Genomic DNA, 17559 nt, shown 5'->3' with positions numbered 1-17559 from the left:
CGCCCCTGTTCTAAATCATACTATTAGGGACACAGAAATAAGAATCCAGTATATGGTGCAATAATGCTAAAAATGTTAAAATGTAATTAACATTTTAAATTATTTTTGTAAAAAATAAATATCTGCCGACATTTGGACTGCCAACCAATCAGCAAACAGCAGCTGACTGTGACCCCAGCAGTCTATGATATAAACAGATAATTTTTGATTGCACATAACTAGCTAGCAATATGTCGCAGAGCTCCTTTCTTAATTTTTTTAGCAAAAAACCTTGGCTTGATGGACAGCCGGACACAAGGCCTAACGTTACACTTGAATGAGGATGTTTCTCTCTCCCCGGACCCCGGGCCCAACATCAACAGACAGTGTTGCCAGATTGGAAATGTCCAAGTATCGTACCAGAAGTTCAAAATTATTGTATTTGGAAGAAACTTATTACATTTAAAAATTAACTACATTTTGACACGACCTGCGAATTACCACTAGGAGTATGGTTGGACGGAAGCAGTGTGACAAAAATACTATCCCATAATACTGTAAGGACAAAAGAACCTGAGATACTTTGATATCCTGAGAAACAGACAATACAAACATACACAGGCATCTTCGAGACACCCCACAGAGTGGAGGAGCAGGAGACCTCCTCCCCTTCTGGCCATTTGTTTCATTTTAAATCCCTTCACCCATTCTTCCTTCTACTCAGTCTGCTCAAAATGATTACATGAAAATGTCAATGCAAGTGAACTAACACTCATGTTTAGTATCATTGGAAATGTCTCAGTGCAACTGGTACAATGGTCTCACTCTCACAAAAGTAGATTAGAAGATAATACAGATCTGAAGAGTCAAGAGAGATCTTGATTACTGTGATGGGAGTGTCCTTTCCTAGGGCCCTCCATGTAAATTACCCCCTGTTCCCATTGAGTTGTAAAACCACCCAGGCTTGGGACCTGAGGTAATGCAAATTCCAATTGTTAGTTTCTGTCTTCATCTCGGGGGATGTTTGTCTTGGTCTGAGGTATTTAAATGATTGCAGCAAGAGGATCAGGGCGATTTCTGTAGCCAGAAAGCCCGTAGTGTGTTGTGTGTCTCTTCACTTCATACTATGTATTTTCTAAGGTCAGGTATGCATATTTTACTTTTAGATTCATCTTTGAGAATTTGATGTTTTGTATTGATATGATTTGATGTGTTTCAATTGGACATGTAATTGGCAAAATACATATCTACCTGACTGTAAATAAATTGTTACATTTTGATTCTATTCTGTCTTACTCTGTAATTATTGACTAGTAGATTACATTGTATCCTTGTTAGCAACATGAGCACCCGAATGAATGAGTTAATATAAAAATAGAGTTAACTAGAATAATCAAATGTCAGAAGAATATTAATTAAAAAGGCATACAACCAATTTGCATTTCAACCTAAATTCGAGGTCATACTAAAATGGAGTCGGATTAAATAATAAAATGGAGTCAGATTTGAGTTTAACCCAAAATGAATAACTCTACGCGCTGAAAGACAGAACACGCAGGAAACCTTCATCCAGCACCGGATACCTTCCTTGGGCCGAGTGTCTGGACCTTACAAAGTGGTGACCCCGCCGACGTGATCTCCCTAATTATGCGAGTGACGTCTTTCCAGTGCTAATTTCAAATTGATTCTCTCTGAAGATATAAGGTTTGAGCTTCTTCCCTGTCTACAACTGCTGTGGTAAGTTCATTCATTTTTCTTATTAGAAGTGTTGAGGGAAAGCTTTTTGCATTTCACATACAGACACATTTTTAGAATGGGTCGACATACCCATTGTTAGACCGGAGACCGTAGAAATCTGGTGGGGGGAGAATTAACCGGGAAACATGGCTTTTCAGGGACAATACAGTGACAGTGTAGATCAGGAGATCATGGAAATTCAGGCATTACAAATAAAAGACACACTTCTTAGTTTAAACGATAAAGGATTCAATCTTAAATGGAAAAACAACGAAATTGTAGCTTGGTTTTTGGCCGAGGGCAAAAAATTGGCATCTAAATCGAAATATAAGAATATCCCAACTGCTATCGTCTACCTGCTTCGTAAAAATGACCTCGAGACAATAGCTGAAAACAAACGAACAATAACAAGCATCAAAGAAATTGAAAAAGGGCGCTCTGAAGAATTGCAAAAACTAAGAGCACAGATAGAGGCATTTACATTCGAAAGACAAGGTTGGGCAAGACAGAGTGAGATGATGTCAAGAAAACTCGAAGGGCTTCAAAAGAAACTCCAAACCGGCAATAATTATATATCAGCTCTTGAAGACTGCTGTAATAATGCGGGCTTCCCAGTGGCTGCAGTTAAGCAAGCGGCACTGGATGAAACCTTTGTTTATGATAGAAACAGCGATAGTGACGATGATGATGTTGCCGCATTAGATTCTCAGAGAAACCGAGATCCCGTTCAGAGACACGGAGAACAAAATCAGCAAAGTCCGATTAAAACCAGAGCAAAATCCAGCGAAAAACTATCCAAATCAGTTAAAATTGCTGTACTCAAAACCATAACAAATACAAACGATGAAATAACCATGATTAGCCGCCCATTAACATGCGAAGAGTGTACAACACACAAACAGATTGTGGGAATGATGCCCAGAAGAGGGCCATTCCAACCCTATTGGGAAACACTGATGCTACAAGCCACAGTGTATAAATTGGAAACTAGGGATGTATGGCAAATCGCACTCTTAACCATTCCTGAAGAACTCCGATCTAAATTAACCCCTCAAATGAAATCTGGAGACATAATCAAGCGAAACAATAACGAAACTGACGAAAGTATCTTTGAACGATTAAAACAGGCATTGCTAGATGTAAGGGGTCCAACAAGCGCAGATTGGAGCAGGATACTACAAATTAAGCAGGAAAGCAATGAACCGTTTGAAACATTCGCCGAACGTCTGTGGACGACATACAAAGAATATTCCGGTCTAGAAAATGCAAGCCGTGATCACGAACCATTGTTACAACTCATAAAGAACAATGCTGGCACTCCAGTCCAAAATGCTTTGTTAAACGGAGCAGATTCAGCCGAAAACACATTCAGAGCGATTGTAGATTGGGGTTCAAGGATAGAAAACAGATGGAAATCAAAGCCCCAAACCATTGCATCTGCACAGTGGATGACTGAAGGGAATTATTCTAAAAGCAATGGGGCTGAAAAGCATGTCCACTTCTTGGAGGAGGTGACTTGCTGTGATGAATCTAGAACTTTTAGTTCAGAGGAAGCCTGTGCCACTGCTCAAGATAGTGTGCCGATTTCAGTTCTTAAGGAGATGCAGCACCATAATAGCGCAGAGTCGTGGACCAGTGCGCAAGGTGTAAAAAAAGCATTAGAGATTCATGAAAATCCTCAAACTTCAGGAGAACACAGCAAACAAACCTGTGGCAAAGATAGTAGGTTTTGTTCTTCCTGTCAGAAAATAGGCCATACAGAGGAAAAATGCTGGTCACTGGGAAGGGGTAGACCTCCACCTTATTTTCAGAAACGTAGGATATCACTTTCTAAAGGAAAAGATCAGGGGTTGACATGTAACAAGTCTACCTCTGGTAACACTCTTAGTGAGTTGACTGCATTGTTAATGCAAGGCCTTCAGCTACTGACTTCACTTACTAGTGGGTTAGCAGTTTAATAGCAATGAGTTTAATATGGAAACATCCAAATTTCAATAATCCTGCTTGCATTTTCAAATTTATAATTGTGCTGAACATTGTGAGCATAGAAAACACATTATAGTTGTTTGTGCTACTAAATGTACACATAGCTTAGTTTAGTTTATTCTTTAAAAAACACATGACTGCTTTACTCTAAGTGTGTAAACACTTAGGTTTAAGGTTGTAGATGCTACATGCATTCTAGACCATGTGTCTTGTGTAAAATTGGAATAACTTTAATACTGGAATTGCATCGCAATTTCAAATTGCATGTGTGTCTGTGTTGAATTTGTTTGTCTCCTGAGTGGTACACTCTGCTATTTTCTGTATAGCTGCAGTTAAACCATGTAGAGGAGCATAGAATAGCCATGTGGCCACAGTGTGATTTCATAAATGTCTCAATGAAAATGCTCTCCTCACATGTGAGAACTTAAACCATGTGGCAGATTGATTTGCTTCACAGTGCCATAAGGGAGGAAGTGTGATTTTATTTCAATAGTGTGGCACAAGCGATAGCAAACCAATTCATCCTTCACTGAGGAGCACCAACCAAAAATTTGATCTGATCAGAGAGAATGGCTAACATTATTTGGAAATGGAAACTCTGATTTTGCAACTAATCTTGTAATAATAAAAACATTTTATGGAAGTATTTTGAGCCAGATCTCACCTCACACTCGCTCTTAAAGGCTATTACCTGTTACAGCAACAGGACCAAATTTACATAACAATTGTAAAACTTCCTTTCCTTTGTTTGGAGCATGACAGCATTTACACAAAGCCACAGTCATATACAGCCACAAAACACCATTTGATCTTTTAATCTTTTAAATTGACTTGAAAAATAATGAGAGGGGGGTGTAAAATACAAGAAGTTTTTATGTGCCACAGAGATCTGCATGTGTGAACAACACCATAAAACAACAATTGTCAAACAGACAACACCAAAACAGGTGAACACATTTCTGCCCACAGATCTGACTGTAATGAGAGCAACAGTAACTAAAGCCATGGACATTGGTCCATTGGAATGCATGAAGACATTGGTGATAAAAACACCAATTAATCTAGAAAATGTCCCCAGTAGAATTGGGTCTCTAATGCTCATGACACAACAGACTGTGAGGGCTCTACTGCAAGAGCAGCATCAGGTGTTACACACTCAGACTGCACTGAAACAGGAGCAGTAATTCAGATCTGACCAACCGAACTCCGTTTGTGACATCTGGATTAAAACTGCAGTACATGAGGATGAATGTAGTTAAAATAATTCCACATGCCAGAACACTAAACTGATGAAAAGTTCAAAATTAACTGTGGTTATCTTTGTATCTGTTTCTGTCTCAGGTTGACCACTGCAATTCTTTGAAGGACAGATACCAGGAGGGTGTCTTGTCCCCTCTGCACCAAGCCAGGACAACAGAATTGTTACATAACCTGAAATGCGGGAGATGAATGTGAAGACACTTGAAGGGGCCATTCACACCTCACAGGAGAACATCACCACACAAATATCTACATGGCCTCCCGGATTAGAACCGGAACTAAATTTTTGCAACACAGATTGCTATAGATTAGACTCCATTCATCTCCCAGACATGACCATAGAACACACATTTCACCCATTGCATCATCACCTCATCTAGACTATCCAGTCTGTACACTACAATCAGAAGACAATGATGGCTTAGATCACAAACGTGGTACTCCACTAAAGATCTATTGTCCATCATCACACTGACAGAACCACATAGCCTCACACACACAGGGACAATAGAATTAATTACATTCCCAAAATATATAAAATATCTACTATCTGCAACTGTCTAAAAAACTAATGGAACAACACTGTAACACATATGTACGACAAGTCACAGATCGATGGTGCAAATTTTTTTAACACAGAGGCAGACAAGCCTTTACAATTTAAAATTTTTAATCTTTTAGATTGTCATTAGGGTGGTTGACAAGCCAGAGGGCCCCTGGTTTCCCAACACATCACTAATGACAATAAACATTATTAAAATTATAAAATATGAAGTGCCTGCACTTCATCTCTATCAGTCAATTATAAAATTAAACACTTTACCAAACCATCAACTGTGACTTAACCTTTATATCAGATACCCATTCTAACACACACACACACACACACACACACACACACACATATGAACACACACACACACACACCTGTTACAAGGAATTTAGGATTTACATTGTAGAAAAATGTTTTAATCGTATTCTAAGTCACTTCTTAAAAACCTTCTAAAACATCTTCTAAAGTGACTTGCAATAGAAAATTCCTGAATTAACAGTGTGATTATTGTATATACCTTCATAATTGTGATTGAATGTTATTATTGTCATTATATGACTTGTTTATTGATTGCATACCTCTAAATTAATGCTCAAATTATACTGAACTCTTGCTGCATTTCCTTTGAGTCATTCATACCAAAATGTATGTTTACATAGGACCACTTTTAACATCAGATGTACCACTTGCACTGGCTGACATGAATTCATCAGGTTTCTTTTTTGTTTTATTGCTCTTATATTAACTTATGAGTTTTCATTCTTACTCCATGGGTGATGACATTAAGCTGATCAGAATACAGTCATTGGATGGCCACTAAGATGCTTTTCAGGTGTCCCACACAAATCAGTGTGTAAGCAAGGAGAACACCTTCACCTACTGAAGTCTGCTTAAAAACTGCACCGCTGGAGGTGAGAGGATTCACGAAGATGGGAGACTACCGTCCTAGAGAAGGTGCCATAAGGAGCAGAGGTTTCTCCACAAAGGAATGACACGTAAACTGAAGAAGTCGTAAAGGCTCAGATTGACCCACTGAACTGTGCTCACATGCTGAGCTCAACCACAGGTAGAAACCCTGGAGACATTCATCCACCTGCCAAACTCAAGCGACACACACATGCTGAGACAGAGTGTTCTGCAGATGAATACCGCCCTCAGAAGGTTTCTAAAGCTGCTTACATCACAAAGACAATTTTGAGATAACATCTCGAAGATAAACAATCATCTAACGGTGACCCCATTGGATTCATCTGAATGTGACCCATTGGGGGTCAAACGGAGGAACTGTAAGGACAAAAGAACCTGAGATACTTTGATATCCTGAGAAACAGACAATACAAACATACACAGGCATCTTCGAGACACCCCACAGAGTGGAGGAGCAGGAGACCTCCTCCCCTTCTGGCCATTTGTTTCATTTTAAATCCCTTCACCCATTCTTCCTTCTACTCAGTCTGCTCAAAATGATTACATGAAAATGTCAATGCAAGTGAACTAACACTCATGTTTAGTATCATTGGAAATGTCTCAGTGCAACTGGTACAATGGTCTCACTCTCACAAAAGTAGATTAGAAGATAATACAGATCTGAAGAGTCAAGAGAGATCTTGATTACTGTGATGGGAGTGTCCTTTCCTAGGGCCCTCCATGTAAATTACCCCCTGTTCCCATTGAGTTGTAAAACCACCCAGGCTTGGGACCTGAGGTAATGCAAATTCCAATTGTTAGTTTCTGTCTTCATCTCGGGGGATGTTTGTCTTGGTCTGAGGTATTTAAATGATTGCAGCAAGAGGATCAGGGCGATTTCTGTAGCCAGAAAGCCCATAGTGTGTTGTGTGTCTCTTCACTTCATACTATGTATTTTCTAAGGTCAGGTATGCATATTTTACTTGTAGATTCATCTTTGAGAATTTGATGTTTTATATTGATATGATTTGATGTGTTTCAATTGGATATGTAATTGGCAAAATACATATCTACCTGACTGTAAATAAATTGTTACATTTTGATTCTATTCTGTCTTACTCTGTAATTATTGACTAGTAGATTACGTTGTATCCTTGTTAGCAACATGAGCACCCGAATGAATGAGTTAATATAAAAATAGAGTTAACTAGAATAATCAAATGTCAGAAGAATATTAATTAAAAAGGCATACAACCAATTTGCATTTCAACCTAAATTCGAGGTCATACTAAAATGGAGTCAGATTAAATAATAAAATGGAGTCAGATTTGAGTTTAACCTAAACTGAATAACTTTACGCGCTGAAAGACAGAACACGCAGGAAACCTTCATCCAGCACCGGATACCTTCCTTGGGCCGAGTGTCTGGACCTTACAATACTATCCCATAATTTTGCACAGTAATCTGACAATAAATGTGGCACACCCAGATTTTCATGCACACCCAGAGTCTCTTTTCTGGCTACGCTACTGCTCTGCACTTTTATGTATATAAAACACTATATTCTTGCACTTCTGGTTAGATGCTAAGTGCATTTTATTAGCTCTATACTTGAACTCTGCATAATGACAATAAAGTTGAATCTAATCTAATCTAATCATATTGTACAGCCCTACTGACCGCTGTCACAGAACGGGTTGTGCCCTGCCCTTACCTCAAGATTTGTGCAGCTTGAACTTGGTCTAACTTCACTTTCATTTTCTCCGCAGTTGGCAGCAAGAGGCAGTACCTGAAAGCACAAAGAAACATTTGAAGGAAAAAAATCAACAAAACATGCACCAAACAGCAAATGGGTGTTTTAAAATGTCCCTGTTTTGTTTGTGTTATTTAAATGCATGAGGATGCACATGCCTCTTTGGGAGACACTACATGTCTTTTGTCCACCATAACAATCAAGTTTAAGAACCGCTTTTTATTCCTGCTGCTATAAGGACTCGAAATTCTGCTTGCATTTTCAAATTTATAATTGTGCTGAACATTGTGAGCATAGAAAACACATTATAGTTGTTTGTGCTACTAAATGTACACATAGCTTAGTTTAGTTTATTCTTTAAAAAACACATGACTGCTTTACTCTAAGTGTGTAAACACTTAGGTTTAAGGTTGTAGATGCTACATGCATTCTAGACCATGTGTCTTGTGTAAAATTGGAATAACTTTAATACTGGAATTGCATCGCAATTTCAAATTGCATGTGTGTCTGTGTTGAATTTGTTTGTCTCCTGAGTGGTACACTCTGCTATTTTCTGTATAGCTGCAGTTAAACCATGTAGAGGAGCATAGAATAGCCATGTGGCCACAGTGTGATTTCATAAATGTCTCAATGAAAATGCTCTCCTCACATGTGAGAACTTAAACCATGTGGCAGATTGATTTGCTTCACAGTGCCATAAGGGAGGAAGTGTGATTTTATTTCAATAGTGTGGCACAAGCGATAGCAAACCAATTCATCCTTCACTGAGGAGCACCAACCAAAAATTTGATCTGATCAGAGAGAATGGCTAACATTATTTGGAAATGGAAACTCTGATTTTGCAACTAATCTTGTAATAATAAAAACATTTTATGGAAGTATTTTGAGCCAGATCTCACCTCACACTCGCTCTTAAAGGCTATTACCTGTTACAGCAACAGGACCAAATTTACATAACAATTGTAAAACTTCCTTTCCTTTGTTTGGAGCATGACAGCATTTACACAAAGCCACAGTCATATACAGCCACAAAACACCATTTGATCTTTTAATCTTTTAAATTGACTTGAAAAATAATGAGAGGGGGGTGTAAAATACAAGAAGTTTTTATGTGCCACAGAGATCTGCATGTGTGAACAACACCATAAAACAACAATTGTCAAACAGACAACACCAAAACAGGTGAACACATTTCTGCCCACAGATCTGACTGTAATGAGAGCAACAGTAACTAAAGCCATGGACATTGGTCCATTGGAATGCATGAAGACATTGGTGATAAAAACACCAATTAATCTAGAAAATGTCCCCAGTAGAATTGGGTCTCTAATGCTCATGACACAACAGACTGTGAGGGCTCTACTGCAAGAGCAGCATCAGGTGTTACACACTCAGACTGCACTGAAACAGGAGCAGTAATTCAGATCTGACCAACCGAACTCCGTTTGTGACATCTGGATTAAAACTGCAGTACATGAGGATGAATGTAGTTAAAATAATTCCACATGCCAGAACACTAAACTGATGAAAAGTTCAAAATTAACTGTGGTTATCTTTGTATCTGTTTCTGTCTCAGGTTGACCACTGCAATTCTTTGAAGGACAGATACCAGGAGGGTGTCTTGTCCCCTCTGCACCAAGCCAGGACAACAGAATTGTTACATAACCTGAAATGCGGGAGATGAATGTGAAGACACTTGAAGGGGCCATTCACACCTCACAGGAGAACATCACCACACAAATATCTACATGGCCTCCCGGATTAGAACCGGAACTAAATTTTTGCAACACAGATTGCTATAGATTAGACTCCATTCATCTCCCAGACATGACCATAGAACACACATTTCACCCATTGCATCATCACCTCATCTAGACTATCCAGTCTGTACACTACAATCAGAAGACAATGATGGCTTAGATCACAAACGTGGTACTCCACTAAAGATCTATTGTCCATCATCACACTGACAGAACCACATAGCCTCACACACACAGGGACAATAGAATTAATTACATTCCCAAAATATATAAAATATCTACTATCTGCAACTGTCTAAAAAACTAATGGAACAACACTGTAACACATATGTACGACAAGTCACAGATCGATGGTGCAAATTTTTTTAACACAGAGGCAGACAAGCCTTTACAATTTAAAATTTTTAATCTTTTAGATTGTCATTAGGGTGGTTGACAAGCCAGAGGGCCCCTGGTTTCCCAACACATCACTAATGACAATAAACATTATTAAAATTATAAAATATGAAGTGCCTGCACTTCATCTCTATCAGTCAATTATAAAATTAAACACTTTACCAAACCATCAACTGTGACTTAACCTTTATATCAGATACCCATTCTAACACACACACACACACACACACACACACACACATATGAACACACACACACACACACCTGTTACAAGGAATTTAGGATTTACATTGTAGAAAAATGTTTTAATCGTATTCTAAGTCACTTCTTAAAAACCTTCTAAAACATCTTCTAAAGTGACTTGCAATAGAAAATTCCTGAATTAACAGTGTGATTATTGTATATACCTTCATAATTGTGATTGAATGTTATTATTGTCATTATATGACTTGTTTATTGATTGCATACCTCTAAATTAATGCTCAAATTATACTGAACTCTTGCTGCATTTCCTTTGAGTCATTCATACCAAAATGTATGTTTACATAGGACCACTTTTAACATCAGATGTACCACTTGCACTGGCTGACATGAATTCATCAGGTTTCTTTTTTGTTTTATTGCTCTTATATTAACTTATGAGTTTTCATTCTTACTCCATGGGTGATGACATTAAGCTGATCAGAATACAGTCATTGGATGGCCACTAAGATGCTTTTCAGGTGTCCCACACAAATCAGTGTGTAAGCAAGGAGAACACCTTCACCTACTGAAGTCTGCTTAAAAACTGCACCGCTGGAGGTGAGAGGATTCACGAAGATGGGAGACTACCGTCCTAGAGAAGGTGCCATAAGGAGCAGAGGTTTCTCCACAAAGGAATGACACGTAAACTGAAGAAGTCGTAAAGGCTCAGATTGACCCACTGAACTGTGCTCACATGCTGAGCTCAACCACAGGTAGAAACCCTGGAGACATTCATCCACCTGCCAAACTCAAGCGACACACACATGCTGAGACAGAGTGTTCTGCAGATGAATACCGCCCTCAGAAGGTTTCTAAAGCTGCTTACATCACAAAGACAATTTTGAGATAACATCTCGAAGATAAACAATCATCTAACGGTGACCCCATTGGATTCATCTGAATGTGACCCATTGGGGGTCAAACGGAGGAACTGTAAGGACAAAAGAACCTGAGATACTTTGATATCCTGAGAAACAGACAATACAAACATACACAGGCATCTTCGAGACACCCCACAGAGTGGAGGAGCAGGAGACCTCCTCCCCTTCTGGCCATTTGTTTCATTTTAAATCCCTTCACCCATTCTTCCTTCTACTCAGTCTGCTCAAAATGATTACATGAAAATGTCAATGCAAGTGAACTAACACTCATGTTTAGTATCATTGGAAATGTCTCAGTGCAACTGGTACAATGGTCTCACTCTCACAAAAGTAGATTAGAAGATAATACAGATCTGAAGAGTCAAGAGAGATCTTGATTACTGTGATGGGAGTGTCCTTTCCTAGGGCCCTCCATGTAAATTACCCCCTGTTCCCATTGAGTTGTAAAACCACCCAGGCTTGGGACCTGAGGTAATGCAAATTCCAATTGTTAGTTTCTGTCTTCATCTCGGGGGATGTTTGTCTTGGTCTGAGGTATTTAAATGATTGCAGCAAGAGGATCAGGGCGATTTCTGTAGCCAGAAAGCCCATAGTGTGTTGTGTGTCTCTTCACTTCATACTATGTATTTTCTAAGGTCAGGTATGCATATTTTACTTGTAGATTCATCTTTGAGAATTTGATGTTTTATATTGATATGATTTGATGTGTTTCAATTGGATATGTAATTGGCAAAATACATATCTACCTGACTGTAAATAAATTGTTACATTTTGATTCTATTCTGTCTTACTCTGTAATTATTGACTAGTAGATTACGTTGTATCCTTGTTAGCAACATGAGCACCCGAATGAATGAGTTAATATAAAAATAGAGTTAACTAGAATAATCAAATGTCAGAAGAATATTAATTAAAAAGGCATACAACCAATTTGCATTTCAACCTAAATTCGAGGTCATACTAAAATGGAGTCAGATTAAATAATAAAATGGAGTCAGATTTGAGTTTAACCTAAACTGAATAACTTTACGCGCTGAAAGACAGAACACGCAGGAAACCTTCATCCAGCACCGGATACCTTCCTTGGGCCGAGTGTCTGGACCTTACAATACTATCCCATAATTTTGCACAGTAATCTGACAATAAATGTGGCACACCCAGATTTTCATGCACACCCAGAGTCTCTTTTCTGGCTACGCTACTGCTCTGCACTTTTATGTATATAAAACACTATATTCTTGCACTTCTGGTTAGATGCTAAGTGCATTTTATTAGCTCTATACTTGAACTCTGCATAATGACAATAAAGTTGAATCTAATCTAATCTAATCATATTGTACAGCCCTACTGACCGCTGTCACAGAACGGGTTGTGCCCTGCCCTTACCTCAAGATTTGTGCAGCTTGAACTTGGTCTAACTTCACTTTCATTTTCTCCGCAGTTGGCAGCAAGAGGCAGTACCTGAAAGCACAAAGAAACATTTGAAGGAAAAAAATCAACAAAACATGCACCAAACAGCAAATGGGTGTTTTAAAATGTCCCTGTTTTGTTTGTGTTATTTAAATGCATGAGGATGCACATGCCTCTTTGGGAGACACTACATGTCTTTTGTCCACCATAACAATCAAGTTTAAGAACCGCTTTTTATTCCTGCTGCTATAAGGACTCGAAATTCTGCTTCTTACTTTTCAAATATTATCTAGGAATATTGTGATGATTATTTATTGTGTGATATGTTACATCTGCCTAGGGGTGTGCGATATGGCAATATATATTGTTTGGTGATAGAGAAAAATTATTAATGTTCTAAAGAATATGTTAAAATAGGAAATTAAACCAAGCCTTTGTATAAATCAGTCTTTCACACCATATGTTAGCCCCTTTAGTAACAAAGCTAATCACAACCCACTGGTCACCGGTGAAAGCCAAGACCTGAACAACCAGGAGTAACTTTTAGATAGGGCTGGGTATCGAGTTCGACACTTTTTAGGTACCGACTGAATTGACTCGATACTATCGAGTATCGAGATTTGTTGTTTTTCAGTACCAAATTTCGATACCTCGAAATTTCGAGTTAATCTTGTAAACGTCTGTGCATGCGGCATGATTAGCTGTGGCAGAAAAACACTACCGTAGTTTACGTGGTTACTCGCACATGATGTGTAATGTGTGTGTGTGTGTGTGTTTGTGTAAGCGTCATAACCATAGCCTGTGAACATAACCCACAAAGATGGAAAATATGCATGGGCGTCGGAACCATTGTATATGGGTGGGACAAAACCCACCCACGTTTTAAGACCAATGATATTGGACCCACTCTTTTTTACCGTCTGTAATTTAAGAGCATAATTGTAATTTTTTGAGGCAACGTTATTAAAACTTTTTTTTTTTTTGGTATCGGAAAAAGTTCCGTTCAGGAGCCGGTATCGAAGTCAAGGTATCGGTATTTAATTTCTTTAAACGATACCCAGCCCTTCTTTTAGACAAGGAATTTCAAAGACAATTTCAACAACAACATGCAACAAGCCTGTAGGTGTGGTTGGCAGAAGAGCTCACCATGTTGGCCGTGTCACCTCGATCCAGCTGAAGATGATCGCCAGATGGAGACATTGTCTGCACAGGATAAAGAAAAACAGTACTAAATGTAGTAAAGCCCAATTATGTCATTCCCTAATTTAAAAAGTAGATCCATCTCTCACTTCAACATCTGCAGTGCCCAGATGTGGACTGATTCTGTCCACTTGATCTATGTGGTCACCGGTGAAAGCCAAAACCTGAACAACCAGGAGTAACTTTTAGACAATTTCAAAAAAACAACATGCCACATGCCTGCAGGTGTGGTTGGTTGAAGAGCTCACCATGTTGGCCGTGTCATCTGGATCCAGCTGAATATCGCCAGATGGAGACATGGTCTTCACATGATTATTAAGAGATGACACAAGCACAGAGTAAAAAAAAAAGCCTCATTGGAAATTATGTAATTTTGATTAAAAAAAATGTATTACTCTCTCACCTCAACATCTGCAGTGTGTGATCCTGAACCATCTGCCACCTTTAAAAGAACATCTTCAGGTAAGACTGAAATCATACATTCTCTGAATATAATATAATTATGTAATATTGATACCAAACAAATTTCTCATGAACTGACTTACATCCAAATGTCCTCTTTTCGGTCTTGTACAGGGAAATGTAACTCTGCTCTTAGGCTCTAAGTACAATTTGTACTTGCGTTTTGACATTCTAAAATTAAAAAAGGACATAACAATTAACAGACATATTCATGAATAGGATCTTGAATTTACACAGTAATTACGTTACTAAAATCTATGCATCATACAACCCTTAAATAATTAAGGGTATTAATAAATCATAACATTGTTGTAAATGTTTTCTAATCCTTTAACTGTCTGTATTAATTGAACTATTTAGTGGATGACTTCGATTATTGGCACTAAAAAAAGTGACAAAGTTGCCAGATTATTGTGTACAATTGATGCAGCCTCAATTCAACAGTATTTGTAAAAATCCTCCTCCATGAAGATTATAAGGCTGCTTTATACGGCTATTGCTGAAATTATACGGCTATTGCTGATTTAGAGATTTGTTGATTTAACATTATAATCATTGTGGAACTGTGTTGTGTTATACAGACGTTTTTAATAAACCCTTTAGCTAAGACACACTATACAGTATATGACTGTAACGTTAGTCTGTAACCAAGGCAACAGTGCATCTCGCGCTTCCCGCCGTTAAATTCGCTCGTGAGGTAACCGTTACTTGACATTTTACAGACAAATTCACTCAACAAATATACTTTAAACGATAAAATACAATAGAAAATATGTTCGCCTATGTGAAATATATAGAGGACGGGTGTAAAGAAATAGTCCCCATATCCTACATTAAGGACTTCGACCTTAACGTTAGTGACCTCACTAAAACTTACTGGGTGCGCTGGCAAGATAAGTTTTTCAAGGGACAAATATTGTTCCTAAAGGGTGAGTCGTAATAACGTTATCTTGGAAATAACTTTAACTTTAATAACTTACTAACGTGTATACTGGGATGCGAGTTTAGGACAGACGCAATACTACAGTGTTAGTATCGCACAACAGAGTATAACGTTATAGCAGGTGCTTTCAAGTACTTACATTCAGTGTTATTAACATTCCAGAGTCCAGAGAAGAGATCGAAGAGGAACTGGCCAAGGGTAAGCGGGTCCGTGTGAGACTCCTGAAGGAGACCACGCCTCCACGGTCGCGCTCCGAGGCAGAGGAAGCCAAAGCAATAAATGTAAAGTTGATATTGCTGTTATATTTCCGATGTTAGCTAACTTAATAGCTGTGTAAAATTGGTAAATTAATGTTATTGGCTTCTGCTGATCTGCTCCCGTTTTTCCTGTTAACTGTAATTACAGCTATTGCCATCTTGTGGCACTTGAATGTAACTACAGAATACAACTTATAGTGAAAATGTGTGGTGGGGTGGTGTGTGTGTGTGTGTGTTTTGGGGGTAAATGTACTCCATAAACTATGTATGTACTGCAATGTATTTTTGTGTCTCTGACCACATACAGGTTATCAAATTATCACCATTATCAGGTGATAATATTAGGCTCCAATCATTAATCTATTCAATAATCATATAGGGTAATTGCTTTTACAATGCTTTGTTTGTTTTGTTTGGATGTGTGGGAGTCTTGCAATACACTCTGATGCTTTTTCCTAACTATGCTTTTATCCATGTTTATAGACAAATCAGAAAAAAGCTGCAGAAGAGGCCAAAAAAAAAATCTCTTAACCTTGCTAAAAGAGGGAAAAATGAAAAGAAAACAGTTTCCACTCTGCCCAACTCCAAGCAAGATAATGAGAGCTCATACCCTGTCTGACTCATTGTCAGAAGTGGATGATGATGATGATGATGATGATGATGATGGTGGGGTTGTACCAGAAAAACTTTTTGAGGAGGCAAAAAAGAAGCAACAGCTCTACCTAAAAAAAATAAACAATATGTCCCTGCAACTGCAGGAGACTAAAGACAAGTAAGTGATTTTTTTTAATAGCCTTAATGTGTTCTGACAAGAGAATTTATCTTTAGCCCAACGTTTGATTTAACCTGCTTGTCAGAGCAACATAGCAGAACTAGGTGGATATACTATAAGTAGCTAGATACCACCTAAAATTATATATATATATATATATATATATATTTTTTTTTTTTTTTTTTTTTCTGATCATGACATACAGTATGTCCGTCTATTATAGGTTAGAGGAGCATGAGAAACTCAGAGCAGAAATTGAAGGAGAGAATAAAGAACTACGTTCTCTAAACATGCAATTGCAGCAACAATTGCTGAAGGCACTGAAATCCTCATCAACAGCAAAGTACAGTGGTAAGAAGGACAGCACCCCCCTCCATTTAAACCAGCTAATAAGATACAAATATATATATATATTACTCACAGTCACAGATAATCTGAAATCTATCATGGTCCATATTTACCAAACTATAGGCCCTGATGCAAAAGAAAAATATGTATATTGAGTACATTGACATTATTTTGTATATAGTTGCAGAGTCTGGCTGTTTGAATGAGGTGGAACCATCTGTATCTTCAAAAGGAGATGAGGTACAGCATTGCCCTCCCCTTACAAAAAAGAAGTATACTACAAGTTAATTTTATAAAGTATACTTAAGTAATGTTTAAGTATATTTTTGAGAAGTACATTAAATGTAGACTGAAAGTATACTTTCTCATTTTTAGTTTAAAAGTATACAAATGGAACACTTGAATAAACATATTTTTCGTAAGGGTCATCATCTGTGTGCATGGATTAATAAAAGAACCCCCAACTGCAGTACACTTAAAGTTTTAATAAATTTTGTATGCTTTGTACAATCTAATACCTTTATTTATTTTGTTTTTAATTTTGTCAGATTCACTTGGGGGGAGATGTTCGAGTGCGTAGAGAGGCCTGGTCAAGGATTCAAAACAGCACGCGGGATTCCTTATTTGTGAAGGAGTTGGCAGTGGCAATCTGGGGCACTAAGACTCTGGGGGAAAGAAGTCTCACAGGGAAGGAATGCCCCACAACCAAAACC

The 17559-nt window shown here is 38.1% G+C and overlaps 1 protein-coding gene and 2 long non-coding RNA genes across 3 annotated transcripts in view; 2 read left to right on the top strand and 1 right to left on the bottom strand.

The window, feature by feature from the left end:
• The window catches only part of LOC127987694 (uncharacterized), a 2462016-nt gene that overhangs the window by 1893383 nt on the left and 551074 nt on the right, over nucleotides 1-17559 (bottom strand). The window lies entirely within an intron of this gene.
• Nucleotides 1-17559, top strand: part of LOC127987792 (uncharacterized) — a 338739-nt gene that overhangs the window by 118838 nt on the left and 202342 nt on the right. The gene's annotated exons all lie outside the window — the stretch shown is intronic.
• LOC127987802 (uncharacterized) lies at nucleotides 1451-7529 on the top strand. Its single transcript, XR_008161415.1, has 2 exons — nucleotides 1451-1716; nucleotides 5044-7529. It is a non-coding gene; the product is annotated as an uncharacterized LOC127987802 (long non-coding RNA).

The sequence above is a fragment of the Carassius gibelio genome, chromosome B22 (genome assembly GCF_023724105.1).
Source record: "Carassius gibelio isolate Cgi1373 ecotype wild population from Czech Republic chromosome B22, carGib1.2-hapl.c, whole genome shotgun sequence".
NCBI lineage: Eukaryota > Metazoa > Chordata > Actinopteri > Cypriniformes > Cyprinidae > Carassius > Carassius gibelio.
Note: the sequence above shows the minus strand (reverse complement) of the source record. Positions and strands in the feature narration are given on the sequence as shown.